This window comes from Alosa alosa, chromosome 24 (genome assembly GCF_017589495.1).
Source record: "Alosa alosa isolate M-15738 ecotype Scorff River chromosome 24, AALO_Geno_1.1, whole genome shotgun sequence".
Lineage (NCBI taxonomy): Eukaryota > Metazoa > Chordata > Actinopteri > Clupeiformes > Clupeidae > Alosa > Alosa alosa.
This window is the reverse complement of record NC_063212.1, coordinates 18,128,345-18,139,125: the sequence shown is the minus strand read 5'-3', so window position 1 is coordinate 18,139,125 and position 10,781 is coordinate 18,128,345.

Below are 10,781 nucleotides of genomic sequence, written 5' to 3'. Positions count from 1 at the left end.
CCCCACCCAACCCAACCCAACCCCACACAACATACATGGCTCGATTGTTTTAATTTTGCATAAGGACCTCAATGTGTTACAATGTGTATAAATGATGATTTGATTATTTTAAACTAGGTTGAATGTGACGTATCACTTTGAATTTGCAAAGTATGTTTTCACAAGAACATACTTTGAAGCAACACAGAACAGACATCTCATGTATAATGAATGATTGCTCTTATGTATAATGAATGATTGCTAATTGAAGAATTGTGCAAAGGAGTTTCATACAGGTGTATCAGAGATTCAGACTTATGCAAGGAATCTATACCACCTGTGAAAAGATGTTTTCCTTTTGTTTAGCACGGGAAAACCAATAGAGTTTGGGGCTTTTGAATGACACCTGTGTTAACTGTTTTGCAAAAGGGTGTGAGAAATGTGTGAACCCAATGAAAATGTGTGAACACATTCGCAAGAGATGACTTCTGCTGTGCAAAGAAAGTAGTCATGAAGACCAAGTGGGTTCTAGTTTACTTAAGCAGGTAAAAGCAATCGAGAAAAACTGTAATTATCTAAAACTGTTTTCACATGAGAAAATGTGCCAGAGAGTTAGCAAAATAGTGTAAGTGCAGTGAATTGTGCCTACAGTTGTGCAGTTGTGCCCCCCCCCCCACACACACACACCCTACCCCACCCAACCCAACCCCACACAACATACATGGCTCGATTGTTTTAATTTTGCATAAGGACCTCAATGTGTTACAATGTGTATAAATGATGATTTGATTATTTTAAACTAGGTTGAATGTGACGTATCACTTTGAATTTGCATAGTATGTTTTCACAAGAACATTCTGTATATAATAATGGATAAACAAAAACAACGAGCAGAATATCAAGAACAGAATATCAAGTCAACTTAATTCATTTCTCAACATCATCTTCTCAATATCTTCCCATTCAAAAAACAGAAACATATCATTACAAATGAAAATTCAATGCTCAGTGATGTAACTAAAACATAGCAGAAGTCTTCAACTTCATCAAACAAAGACCATGGTGCTCTGTCACTCTGTTACTACACTTCAAAACACAACAAGCACTGTATTTCGCACAATAGGTTTCCGCGTGTGCATCGGCAATGAGTTTGAAATCGTTGTTACTGTACATGGCAGACAATGTGGCTAAATGGATCCCTGGTGATGGTTGGGACTGATCTTCCTACACACCAGCCAGCAGAGCAGAGGATCGGTAGTCACACGTAAGGCCCCAACACAGAGACACATAGAGCCGTGTTGACTGAAAATTTGGATTTCCAAAAAATGGAAATGCCACCATGTCCAAAACCATGTAATGGCTGGCACATAGATGAAACCCATAGTAATCAAAGCAATGACAAGAACACGGATGCCTTGTCTTTTGGAGTCAGGGGAGCCAGATGTTTTAAAGATCATCACACAGTTAGCAATGACTAAAGCAAAAGTAAGTGCCCATGGCAACATATTTAAAACCAGACCGATTGCATACACATAAAAAAAAATAGGGACACATATCCAAATGAGGACAGAGAGCACAGTGGCAAAACAGTGAGAGGACAGAATACCGGAGTACTGAGGATTTCTGATAAACAGAGCACCCTCTAGTGCCACCAGCTGGTGGAAGTAGAGACCACAGAGTGTTAAAGAGGCCATGGCTGCATAGAACAATGAGCAGGAGTATGTGTGGCATAAGGGGGTTGGGAAGTCCAGTATTAATATGGTCACCATGAAGGGAATACAGAGCAGCTGAAGAGCATCACTGAGGAGGAGAGACATGATGAAGACTGAGACTCTGCCACCACGACGGCGATGCATCCACAGCGATCGAACGGCCCAGATCAGAGTAGGTAGACCCACACACAGGCCAGTGATGAAGAAGATTGACAGTCGGATTCTTATGAATTCTCTGATGTCACTGTTGTTGGTGTCCATGGTTTCTTCTCTGGTCTGTCAATAATAACATGAATGTTATGCAGGGGTGGACAGTAGAAGTAAATTTATTTGATAACTTTAAGTATGATTTTCGAATTTCTGGACTTCCCTTGAGTATTACAGTTTTTTCTGATTGCTTAAGCACATTTTTTGTAACTATGGCTTTTTTTGCAAAACTCTACACACAAATAGGAAAACCTTTCACCCAATCAGCAAAACATTGTAGTTCTCTTGCAAAAAACTAACACACCTTGATTAACTCTTCACACTTTAAATTAAAAATGATGTTTTAAATCAAACAGTAAACACAAGCCATCACAATAATTAGCACACAATGTGGCAACTACACACTGATGGTCTGAATAAAAAACACATCTGGCTTTTGCTTTCTCTGTGCACAAGGTAGACTATGTCAGTTTGAGGTCATACTTTTGTCATAGTTCTGTAAACATACAGGGATCCAAACTTCAAGTATTGGTGTTTATTTACACACATCAAAATAAACACAAGTGTGTTTTTCCAAGTCAAAACACAAAATAGCAATTTCAGACAAAACAAATCAGTCTACATCGGGTCGTCTCTATCAAAATTCCGTCTACATCACATGCAATGTCCTAGTCCAAGGCACCGGGGAAAATATATTCTGGAATGACTGTTTTTGTGGCTGTAAAAGGGCTATTTCTTTCTCTTCTCATTCTTCCTGTTCCCTCCATTGTACCCATTGTACATTACATGTGGCTTATTTATAGTGCTTAGGCTGATTGCAAAGTAAACTACAGTTTTTCTCGATCGTTTTGATACCTGTGTCAACTCTGACATCACATTCTCAAAACAGTTACATGTTACACCTGTGTCTGAACAAAAGCACTCTGGACAAAATGACACATATTGCTTGCAAAAGGCTCTTACTCTCTCAAAACACTTACGGTTTTTTCTTAATGCTTAAAGACATTTTTTGTAACTATGGCTTTTTTTGCAAAACTCTACACACAAATGGCAAAACCACTCGCAAAACTAAAAGCACAAACACTGCTTTGCACTCAGTTTGCAATTTTGTAACACACACTTTGCACAACTGTAGGCACAATGGCTATTATTTACACTATTTTGCCAACTCTCTGGCACACTTTCTCATGTGAAAACTGTTTTAGATAATTAGTTCACTTTGCAATCAGCCTAAGCACTATAAATAAGCCACAGGTAATGTACAATGGGTACAATAGAGGGAACAGGAAGAGTGAGAAAAGTAAGACTTAGAGGAGGCTGAAGAATAGGACGTGTAGGTGAAGAAGTAAGAGGAGGAAGAGGATGCGGAGGTGAAGAAGTGAGAGGGAGAGAATGACAAGGACAAGGAGGTGATGTTAGAGGAAGAGGACAAGAAGGAGAAAGAGGAGGATGGGGAGGGGGAGGAGGAAGGGTAAGAAGAGGAAGAAATAGCCCTTTACAGGCAAAAAAATCAGTCTACATGTGGGGATATTGTCATGTCAGGCCTGGATACGGCATTCCAGAATATATTTTCCCCGGTGCCTTGGACTAGGACATTGCATGTGATGTAGACGAAATTTTTTGAGAGAGACCGACCGATGTAGACTGATTTGTTTTGTCTCAGTGAAATGCTATTTTGTGTTTTGACTTGGAAAAACACACTTGTGTTTGTTTTGATGTGTGTAAATACAGTAAACAGTAATACTTGAAGTTTGGATCCCTGTATGTTTACAGAACTATGACAAAAGTATGACCTCAAACTGACATAGTCTACCTTGTGCACAGAGAAAGCAAAAGCCAGATGTGTTTTATATTCATACCATCAGTGTGTTGTTGGCACATTGTGTGCTTACTATTGGGATGGCTTGTGTTTACTGTTAGATCTGAAAACACCATTTTTACGAAAGGTGTGAAGAGTTAAGCAAGGTGTGTTAGCTTTTGCAAGAGAACTACAATGTTTTGCTGATTGGGTGAGAGGTTTTGCCATTTGTGTGTAGAGTTTTGCAAAAAAAAGCCATAGTTACAAAAAATGTGCTTAAGCAATCAGAAAAAACTGTAAAACATGCAGCAAAAGCAAATCTTGCCTTCAAACACTACAACTTGTTGCCAATTCAAAAACACTCTTTAATCAATCATTACACACTGGGCAACAAAATGCAAAATCTAGTTCTCAAAATGAGCATTTTTGCTATGTCTGTTTCATTACTTTATCATTTGTCTGGTATCAGAAACAAACTCTGAAAAGACCAAATGTACTGAATAAAAAACAAATTATTCATTCCTCCCAAGATGTAACTGTCATTGACATGTAAGACATACAGCAAACACCTAGCAAGATACTGTAAATTTCAATGAACTACAACTTTCATCGAAATAGACCTACAGTAAACACCTTTTGTACTGTTTTCTCCACCAAACAGGCAATACAGTACTTTGTCTAAATGTGCATTAGATCCATACTTGCAAATAGCAACACAGAACAGACATCTCTTATGTATAATGAATGATTGCTGATTGAAGAATTGTGCAAAGGAGTTTCACACAGGTGTATCAGAGATTCAGACTTATGCAAAGGAATCTATCGACCTGTGAAAAAATGTTTTCCTTTTGTTTAGCACGGAAAACCAATAGAGTTTAAAGGCTTTTGAGCGACACCTGTGTTAACTGTTTTGCAAAAGGGTGTGATAAATGTGTGAACCCAATGAAAATGTGTGAACACATTACATGAGATGACTTCTGCTGTGCAAAGAAAGTAGTCATGAAGACCAAGTGGGTTCTAGTTTACTTAAGCAGGTAAAAGCAATCGAGAAAAACTGTAATTATCTAAAACTGTTTTCACATGAGAAAATGTGCCAGAGAGTTAGCAAAATAGTGTAAGTGCAGTGAATTGTGCCTACAGTTGTGCAGTTGTGCCCCCCACACACACACACACCTACCCCACCCAACCCAACCCCCACACAACATACATGGCTCGATTGTTTTAATTTTTGCATAAGGACCTCAATGTGTTACAATGTGTATAAATGATGATTTGATTATTTTAAACTAGGTTGAATGTGGCCGTATCACTTTGAATTTGCATAGTATGTTTTCACAAGAACATTCTGTATATAATAATGGATAAACAAAAACAACGAGCAGAATATCAAGAACAGAATATCAAGTCAACTTAATTCATTTCTCAACATCATCTTCTCAATATCTTCCCATTCAAAAAACAGAAACATATCATTACAAATGAAAATTCAATGCTCAGTGATGTAACTAAAACATAGCAGAAGTCTTCAACTTCATCAAACAAAGACCATGGTGCTCTGTCACTCTGTTACTACACTTCAAAACACAACAAGCACTGTATTTCGCACAATAGGTTTCCGCGTGTGCATCGGCAATGAGTTTGAAATCGTTGTTACTGTACATGGCAGACAATGTGGCTAAATGGATCCCTGGTGATGGTTGGGACTGATCTTCCTACACACCAGCCAGCAGAGCAGAGGATCGGTAGTCACACGTAAGGCCCCAACACAGAGACACATAGAGCCGTGTTGACTGAAAATTTGGATTTCCAAAAAATGGAAATGCCACCATGTCCAAAACCATGTAATGGCTGGCACATAGATGAAACCCATAGTAATCAAAGCAATGACAAGAACACGGATGCCTTGTCTTTTGGAGTCAGGGGAGCCAGATGTTTTAAAGATCATCACACAGTTAGCAATGACTAAAGCAAAAGTAAGTGCCCATGGCAACATATTTAAAACCAGACCGATTGCATACACATAAAAAAAAATAGGACACATATCCAAATGAGGGACAGAGAGCACAGTGGCAAAACAGTGAGAGGACAGAATACCCGGATTACTGAGGATTTCTGATAAACAGAGCACCCTCTAGTGCCACCAGCTGGTGGAAGTAGAGACCACAGAGTGTTAAAGGAGGCCATGGCTGCATAGAACAATGAGCAGGAGTATGTGTGGCATAAGGGGTTGGGAAGTCCAGTATTAATATGGTCACCATGAAGGGAATACAGAGCAGCTGAAGAGCATCACTGAGGAGGAGAGACATGATGAAGACTGAGACTCTGCCACCACGACGGCGATGCATCCACAGCGATCGAACGGCCCAGATCAGAGTAGGTAGACCCACACACAGGCCAGTGATGAAGAAGATTGACAGTCAGTTCTTATGAATTCTCTGATGTCACTGTTGTTGGTGTCCATGGTTTCTTCTCTGGTCTGTCAATAATAACATGAATGTTATGCAGGGGTGGACAGTAGAAGTAAATTTATTTGATAACTTTAAGTATGATTTTCGAATTTCTGGACTTCCCTTGAGTATTACAGTTTTTTCTGATTGCTTAAGCACATTTTTTGTAACTATGGCTTTTTTTGCAAAACTCTACACACAAATAGGAAAACCTTTCACCCAATCAGCAAAACATTGTAGTTCTCTTGCAAAAGCTAACACACCTTGATTAACTCTTCACACTTTCGTAAAAATGATGTTTTCGTATCAAACAGTAAACACAAGCCATCACAATAATTAGCACACAATGTGGCAACTACACACTGATGGTCTGAATAAAAAACACATCTGGCTTTTGCTTTCTCTGTGCACAAGGTAGACTATGTCAGTTTGAGGTCATACTTTTGTCATAGTTCTGTAAACATACAGGGATCCAAACTTCAAGTATTGGTGTTTATTTACACACATCAAAATAAACACAAGTGTGTTTTTCCAAGTCAAAACACAAAATAGCAATTTCAGACAAAACAAATCAGTCTACATCGGGTTAAGTCTCTATCAAAATTCCGTCTACATCACATGCAATGTCCTAGTCCAAGGCACGGGGAAAATATATTCTGGAATGACTGTTTTGTGGCTGTAAAGGGGCTATTTCTTTCTCTTCTCATTCTTCCTGTTCCTCCATTGTACCCATTGTACATTACATGTAGCTTATTTATAGTGCTTAGGCTGATTGCAAAGTAAACTACAGTTTTTCTCGATCGTTTTGATACCTGTGTCAACTCTGACATCACATTCTCAAAACAGTTACATGTTACACCTGTGTCTGAACAAAAGCACTCTGGACAAAATGACACATATTGCTTGCAAAGGCTCTTACTCTCTCAAAACACTTACGGTTTTTCTTAATGCTTAAAGACATTTTTTTGTAACTATGGCTTTTTTGCAAAACTCTACACACAAATGGCAAAACCACTTTCATAAAACTAAAAGCACAAACACTGCTTTGCACTCAGTTTGCAATTTTGTAACACACACTTTGCACAACTGTAGGCACAATGGCTATTATTTACACTATTTTGCCAACTCTCTGGCACACTTTCTCATGTGAAAACTGTTTTAGATAATTAGTTCACTTTGCAATCAGCCTAAGCACTATAAATAAGCCACAGGTAATGTACAATGGGTACAATAGAGGAACAGGAAGAGTGAGAAAAGTAAGACTTAGAGGAGGCTGAAGAATAGGACGTGTGGGTGAAGAAGTAAGAGGAGGAAGAGGATCTTGGAGGTGAAGAAGTGAGAGGGAGAGAATGACAAGGACAAGGAGGTGATGTTAGAGGAAGAGGACAAGAAGGAGAAAGAGGAGGATGGGGAGGGGGAGGAGGAAGGGTAAGAAGAGGAAGAAATAGCCCTTTACAGGCAAAAAAAATCAGTCTACATGTGGGGATATTGTCATGTCAGGCCTGGATCGGCATTCAGAATATATTTTCCCGGTGCCTTGGACTAGGACATTGCATGTGATGTAGACGAAATTTTTGAGAGAGCGACCCGATGTAGACTGATTTGTTTTGTCTCAGTGAAATGCTATTTTGTGTTTTGACTTGGAAAAACACACTTGTGTTTGTTTTGATGTGTGTAAATACAGTAAACAGTAATACTTGAAGTTTGGATCCCTGTATGTTTACAGAACTATGACAAAAGTATGACCTCAAACTGACATAGTCTACCTTGTGCACAGAGAAAGCAAAAGCCAGATGTGTTTTATATTCATACCATCAGTGTGTTGTTGGCACATTGTGTGCTTACTATTGGGATGGCTTGTGTTTACTGTTAGATACGAAAACACCATTTTTACGAAGGTGTGAAGAGTTAAGCAAGGTGTGTTAGCTTTTGCAAGAGAACTACAATGTTTTGCTGATTGGGTGAGAGGTTTTGCCATTTGTGTGTAGAGTTTTGCAAAAAAAAGCCATAGTTACAAAAAATGTGCTTAAGCAATCAGAAAAAACTGTAAAACATGCAGCAAAAGCAAATCTTGCCTTCAAACACTACAACTTGTTGCCAATTCAAAAACACTCTTTAATCAATCATTACACACTGGGCAACAAAATGCAAAATCTAGTTCTCAAAATGAGCATTTTTGCTATGTCTGTTTCATTACTTTATCATTTGTCTGGTATCAGAAACAAACTCTGAAAAGACCAAATGTACTGAATAAAAAAACAAATTATTCATTCCTCCCAAGATGTAACTGTCATTGACATGTAAGACATACAGCAAACACCTAGCAAGATACTGTAAATTTCAATGAACTACAACTTTCATCGAAATAGACCTACAGTAAACACCTTTTGTACTGTTTTCTCCACCAAACAGGCAATACAGTACTTTGTCTAAATGTGCATTAGATCCATACTTGCAAATAGCAACACAGAACAGACATCTCTTATGTATAATGAATGATTGCTGATTGAAGAATTGTGCAAAGGAGTTTCACACAGGTGTATCAGAGATTCAGACTTATGCAAGGAATCTATACGACCTGTGAAAAGATGTTTTCCTTTTGTTTAGCACGGGAAAACCAATAGAGTTTGGGGCTTTTGAACGACACCTGTGTTAACTGTTTTGCAAAAGGGTGTGATAAATGTGTGAACCCAATGAAAATGTGTGAACACATTCGCAAGAGATGACTTCTGCTGTGCAAAGAAAGTAGTCATGAAGACCAAGTGGGTTCCAGTTTACTTAAGCAGGTAAAAGCAATCGAGAAAAACTGTAATTATCTAAAACTGTTTTCACATGAGAAAATGTGCCAGAGAGTTAGCAAAATAGTGTAAGTGCAGTGAATTGTGCCTACAGTTGTGCAAAGTGTGTGTTACAAAATTGCAAACTGAGTGCAAAGCAGTGTTTGTGCTTTTAGTTTTGCGAACTCAGTGAGTGGTTTTGCTACAAGTATTAATAGTTTTAGAAATTGTGCTATAAGAATCACAGTTGTGTTTAAGCATTCAGAAAAAACTAATATTTTTGGAAACTTGTAACTTTTACTCATTTAAAAAACAAATACGTTTGACTCCAACATTTCCAATATGAGCATGAAGTAGGCTACTTGTTACTTTTTTAAGCACATTTGAAGTGATTATTTAAATACAATAATGCAATAAGAGTAGACCATATTGAAGTTCATTTTCAATAGAAGTTGAACTTGGCTGTGGTAAGCAGATTCTTCATCAGAAACTTTTCCATGATCATGGTGAACTTGGAATGAAATTAAACAACCACCTGACCTGTCATTTACTACTGTACATAGGTAGATTTTACATCATTAAATTGTAAATTAACTACTCATATTTGAGTTATCCTGTTTGGTATTTGGCAGTCAAACATGTATTTGTGAACAGATAACCATTTAAATTCTATTACAGTTTTTTTCAACTGCTTACACACTAAATCTTTGCTTGTCACACAATTTTCTAAACATGTCCTTTAAACATCATAACCCGACACCAAATCTGCAAAACCATACACTAATTCTCAGTGTTTGACTCAGTTTTCAATTGACTAAAACACATTTTGCAAAACACCACACACAATTTTCTACCTAACACACAAAAATCTAACAGGAAGTAACTTGATTTCATTCTTCAAACACAACCCATCAAAATGCCACACTAAATCACCAGTGCTTCACTCTTTCTCTTCACATGTGCAAACACTCTTTACTTTACTGAACACCATCCAATCATTGCCTTAGTATAGGTCTATGAATAGATATACTCTCTATATAGGTATAGACCCTTTCAATCTGCTCCTAGAGGATTTCGGTTGAAATATTCAGAACCAATGCAGATACTTTAAAAATAGAGAAAATACACATTTGTACAAATACAAATGTTCTACAAAAAGAAATTTGTCTTTTTACTCTATTTTTGTTTGTCCCCATGTTACAGTACCATTAGCTCAATACATTTTTCTGTGCCTCCAGAAATGCCTTAGGAATGCTTACTGTAGAATTGTTTGTTTCTGCAGTTGAAAGGGTCTATAGGCCTATGAATACATACTGTACACGACCCCCCCCCCCCCACACACACACACACACACACACACACACTGTCTTTGGAAAAAAAAAAAATCAGTGTTTTTCAAAACTCCATGTACATCTGGTGGTCACTGTATTCTTCTTTGCTTTTTTTTCTTGTTTGCTGTAAAATACTGTATTCACAACAGCAAATTATTTGGGAAAAATCACTATTTTTGGTTTCAATATCGCTTGCATTTTTACCGTGTATTTCAACTTCTCTTTGTTGATACTGTAACTTTCACTCTTGTATGGAAATACATATAGAAAGCCTAAGACAGAAGAGCTTTAGGTTTTGAGCAACAGTGTGTACATGATGTATCCAAAATGTCATATTATGACAAAAGTGTTTGTAATGTGAGGCAAATGTTTGCTTTAAACATGTGTTTTTGACATTTTGAATGTTGTGTGTCATTTTGCTGGAGATTTGGGGCATTTTGCATTTTGTGTGAGCAGTTGTGGGTTTTGTGTGTGGAGTTTTGAAAAATAGACACAGAGTTTTGAAAACGTGTGTAAACAATTGTAAAAAA